General features: G+C 41.3%; 1 protein-coding gene across 2 annotated transcripts in view; it reads left to right on the plus strand.

Annotated features, from left to right (window-relative positions):
* LOC106882947 (dual oxidase maturation factor 1) overlaps positions 1–5,504 on the plus strand; it is a 52,366-nt gene that overhangs the window by 19,488 nt on the left and 27,374 nt on the right. The window contains exon 1 of one of the 2 annotated variants that reach the window (XM_014933811.2): positions 3,378–3,396. The exons of the other annotated variant lie outside the window; for it this stretch is intronic. The gene's annotated coding sequence lies outside the window, so the exon portion shown is untranslated. Of the gene's footprint in view, positions 1–3,377; positions 3,397–5,504 lie in introns of those variants that run through there. 2 annotated transcript variants of the gene reach the window in all.

Below are 5,504 nucleotides of genomic sequence, written 5' to 3' on the forward strand. Positions count from 1 at the left end.
TTATGTGTGTGTGATGCGTATGTATTATGTGTATGTGTGTGTGCGTGTGTATACATTTTCTGCTCATCGTATTTGTTGTGTGTACGTATGGATGGATGGATGGATGTGTGTTTATGCGCATGTATATGTATGTATGCATGTTTGTATGTGTATATGTGCGCATTTATGTATGTATGCATGTATGTATGTATATATGTATTTGTATATATGTATGTACATATGTGCGCATGTGTTTGTGTGTGTGTGTGATGTGTGTGTGTGTGTGTGTGATGTGTGATGTGGGTGTATGTAAATGAGCGTCTGATGGTTTTGATGGTTTTGTGTGAAATGTTTACACAGTGAAATTGTCCTTCGTCGGTCAACAACTGAACTTGGCCTTCCCTCGTCAGACGTGACTCCAGACTCGGTTCTGGCAAACAGCTGCTACCACTGTGTAAGTAACACGGCATGTCTTCACGTATTTAGGCATGGCATTCAGTGCTTCTTTTCGTCGCCCATTCTACTCCCGCACCACCGTCACCACCACCGCCACCACCACCCCAAAACAACCAACACCAACACCAACACCACCAAAACCACTAGCCTTACTACCAACATCAACACTACAACCCACACCACAAGCGATATCACCAACAACACGACCACTACATTTACCACTAACACCACCACCACATTTACCACTAACACCACCACCAATACCACCTCACTCACTACCACCACCAACAGCAACAACACCGGCACCAACACCGTCGCCGCCACCATCACTGCAACATCCAGCTTGACCAATCCTACTTGCATTACCAATCACCACCACCATCAACACCAATACTACCAGTATCACTATCATTAACATCACCACCGCAACCTCTACGACTACCGCCACCACCACTACTACTACTACCACTAGTAGCACGAGTACCGTTAATTCAATATTCGCTGCCACTAATACCATCATTGTCAATAACACCACCGCCAACATTTCCACCATCAACATCACCACTACCAACGTCACCACCACAGCAATACTAGTAAGTTTGTCACTACGACCTGCGCCACCACCTACACCGCCACACCTTCCACAACAAAATCTCCGTCATCTACCGCCCTAACTACCGCCATCACCACCTCCACCACCATTTTTTTTCTTCTTTTTTGGTTGCATTGCAATATCTGCAAAGCCAAGATAACAAAAGTAATTTCGACAATGACAATCAGAAAGACATTTAGAATAAACACTTGTGTGTTAAAAGCGTTGCTGCACTCTGTCTCCGAAGGTGAAGCAGTTCTGTGGCTATTTCGGCCTCTTCCACTGCAAGCCAGAACTACCCAGAGCTACCCACCATTGTAAGCGACAAAACGTCCGTTCCACAGCGCGAGTTTCGTCGAGTCGAATGTTGCGATCCTAAGCCAGCTGTTTCTATCATCCTCGGTGTTCGTTCTTGTTGCACCACTCATCCGCTCCCATGCTCTCTCAGAGGTTTCATACAGTTTTCTGGTAACATTTTTTTCTCTCCATCGCAGCTAGTCCAAGAATCCTGGGCATCGAGTGAACTCTGTTTTCAACAAATCCTTTAATAAAAAGCCAGCAATTTTTTGAGAAGAAGGACAAGTCGATTCACGTAGATTACAGTTCTTGACTGGTATTATTTTATCGACCCCGTAAAGATGAAATGCAAATTTAACCTTGGTGGAATTTGATCTCCGAACATAATGAAGTCGGAAGAAATACCATTAGGCATTTTGTCCAACACTAACGCTTCTACTAGCTCGCTACCTTCAAGACGTAATATAATTCTTTCTATTATAGGCACAAGGCCTGAAACTTTGGAGGAAGGAGCAATCGATTATATAGAACCCGGTGCCCAAGAGGTACTTATTTTGTCGACCTCGAAAGGATGAAAGTTGACCTTTGCGTTCTGAACTCGGAACACAAAGAACCGGAATAAATGCCGCTAAGCATTTTGGCCGACGTGCTAACGTCTCTGCCAGCTCATTGCCTTCAAGATGTAATATTATAGAGGTTTTAAATTTTGGCACAAGGCCAGTTATTTCGAAGGAGTAGATAAATCGATTACATCGACCCCAGTGTTAAAGACGTACTTATTTTATCGACGGCAACGACCCCAGCGGCTTTGGACTCAGAACGTAAAGTTGGAAGAAATGCCGCTAAGCATTTTCCCGGCGCAGTAACGATTCTTGCCTTAAGATGTAATATAATGAGAACGATGAAATGAGCTTCAGTAATTGACATCACAACACAGCCTTTATGATAATTATCAATCCAGGCATCTCTAACCAGCAGAAACACATACAATAAAATGAAACAGTTTGTAAAATTGATTTTCTCAAAGTGCGTTGATTGTCTCAGGGGAAGTTGTGCATTCATCCACTGACCAGTTGTTGTTTCATCGTCTTCCTAGTTCTAGTTGTTGTAATCCAATCGCACCTCATGATCGATCTTAAGTTTTTAAACACGATCCCTCATTTGATCTCGATTGCATTTCCACAGTCTGCTGTTCGTTCCGACTGTGGACAGTACAGTGCTCAGGATCGTGACCATAGGTCCTGAGGCGTGCTAACGATTCTGCCAGCTCGCCACCTTACAATTCTTCTTATATTGACAAACGCTGAACAGAATGTTGTCATCGTTCAACTCTTTGACCATGAATTCAGCTTCCAAAGAAAATCGAACCAGTATTTATTCTTTTATCCTTTTTTTATTCTTTTACTTGTTTCAGTCATTTGACTGCGGCCATGCTGGAGCACTACCTTTAGTAGAGCAAATCAACGCCAGGACTTATTCTTTGTAAGCCTAGTACTTATTCTATCGGGCTCTTTTGCCGAATCGCTAAGTTACGGGGACGTAAACGCACTTCTTTTAAAAAACACTCATTTCTTGATCAAGATTTTTGTCTCAGTTCGTGGAAAATCAGTATAAAAAATTCACATTTGATATAAATGTTTGAAAAATGAATATTTGAGCAATGCAGGTGAAAAGTAGGCCAAAATATGTCAGGTGATATCAATAAATGAAAGCAAAGAAAAAAGATATTGTATTACTTTACATTGATTGCTTATCTACACTTGAATCTCCTGATTTATATTTCATTTGAGAACTGTAACCAATCAGGCACTAAAAAGCTAAGAGTTGAAATACGTCGTTAAACGTTGTTTGCTTTGAAGACTATCTTGTTCATCCATAAGCATAACACTAACACGTGACCCTTGGTAGGCTTTAGCGAAGTCTACTCCGTTGCAAGCATTCGGACTAGGACTCCGTCTGAGAATAACTTACTCTCTTCTTCTCATAACATTCCTGGAGACTCGACCGAATGATCTTGCGTGCAAGCCTTCTTATTCTGTAGAAGCTAGAAGAAAAGAAGGTAAAAATGAAAGGTAACTCGTAGTTTCTACTTTTAAAATATAATAAAACGTAAGGCGGCGAGCAGATAGAATTGTTATCGCGCCGGGCAAAATGCTTAATGGCATTTCATCCGTCATTATGTTCTGACTTTAAATTCCGCCGAGATCGACTTTGCCTGTCATCCTTTTCGGAGTTGATAAAATAAGAACCAATTGAGTACTAGAGTTGATGTAATCGACTTACTCCCCACCTCTACAATTGTTGCCTTATAAGAAATCCTAATGTGATTGAACTGAAATGGAAAGCAGGTTACAGTTAGTATTTCTCAAAACACTTTCTTTTTTCTTTTTTGCCCTGTCTATTAATATTGGTCTCAAATTGTGGCACAAGGCCAGAAAATTCGTGGGGAAGGAGCAGATCGATTACATTGACCCCAAGTGTTCAACTGGTACTTATTTTATCCGAAAGGATGAAAAGCAAAGTCGACCTCGGCGGAATTTAAACTCAGAACGTACAGATAGACAAAATACTGTAAGCATTTTGCCTGGCGAGCTAACGATTCTGCCAGCTCCCCACCCTGTCTTGTTTATTAATATAATTAGCAATGTGTCACCATCTCTCTGGTTGTCCGTCTCTATGATAGGATACTTTGATCATGTCTGAATTTCGTGGAAATACTGACAGATCAATTAGTTAGCTGAGCTGAGATACTTTTTCCTACATGTATATTTTGTGAAAATAACACGATGTTTAACAAACAGCAATGTATGTGTGTTTAATTATCTATACAGAAATCGTAGATATTGTTGTGGGTTTTGTTACCGCCATTGTCATTGTTGCTATTGTTGCTGCTGCCGCCGCCTTTGCTGGTGGTGTCATTGTTGATATTTTGTTGGGTGGTACTCAAATGATATAGAAAAACCTGTACCTTATTTCCTTTCGATTAATACTTTTCACTAGCATACACTGCAAGTATTCATAATATAACAATATTTACCTAAAGTGGATTTTCCACACTATGCCATTTTAACAAGTTTTAGAAAATTTTCACTTGCAAAAGGTCCTATACATTCGTGTGTGTGTGTGTATATATATATATATATATATATATATATATATATATATATACATACACACACGTATGTATGTAGGTGTGGAGGCGCGTGGCCAAGTGGTTAGGGTGTAAGCACCATGATCGTAAGATTGTGGTTTCGATTCCTGGACCGGGCGACGCGTTGTGTTCGTGAGCAAAACACTTCATTTCACGTTGCTCCAGTCCACTCAGCTGGCAAAAATGAGTAACGTTGCGATGGACTGGCGTCCCGTCCAGCTGAGGAACACATACGCCATTGAAACCGGGAAACCGGGCCCATGAGCCTGGCTAGGCTTTAAAAGGGCGTAAAACAAAATGTATGTAGGTACATATATGTATGTATATAGGAGCAGACGTGGCTGTGTGGCATATTGACGCAGATATGACTGTAGTAAGAAGATTGCTACCGGTATAGTGTATAGTGCTTTTTGGCTGCCTTGGCGATCCCATGTTTTCCCTCTTGTTTAACGGAGGGGCGTCGTGTGATGAGTTGTGAGGATTTAAATTACTCTTCTTCAGAATTTGTGTCGTCTGAGGAAGAAATGGAGAAATGTTTGACCACGATTGACGCAGTAATAGAAACAAGGAATTACGCTGTGGCGGCAAAGGGAAAAATTGAAGACATAAGCCTGGAAGAGCTGAGCAAGTTCAAAGAAATACTTAAAAGGGAGGGGAATGACATGAAAGTGTTCCCCACCAAAGAAGTGTTAAAGGATAAGGAAGAGAGAAATATGACGAAAAATTAGCAAGCCATCTTGATACGGCTTCTATCTTCTCCGGTCTCTCACTCGAGCAGACTTTGCTGATATTTACTGAACTCGGTATATTTATTACACCACGCAGTGTTCTTTCACTAAGATCGTATAAGTGTGCGTAGCGGTACCCCAGCATGGCCTCAGCCTCAGGCTGGGACCAGTAAGAAGATAGATAGATAGATAGATAGATAGATAGATAGATATGTTTCTTTATTAGCCACACAGGGCTCAACACAGAGGGGACAAAATACAAATGTAGAGTTTTTCTTTTCGAGGGGGGCGAAAAACATAG

Source organism: Octopus bimaculoides, chromosome 6 (genome assembly GCF_001194135.2).
Source record: "Octopus bimaculoides isolate UCB-OBI-ISO-001 chromosome 6, ASM119413v2, whole genome shotgun sequence".
NCBI lineage: Eukaryota > Metazoa > Mollusca > Cephalopoda > Octopoda > Octopodidae > Octopus > Octopus bimaculoides.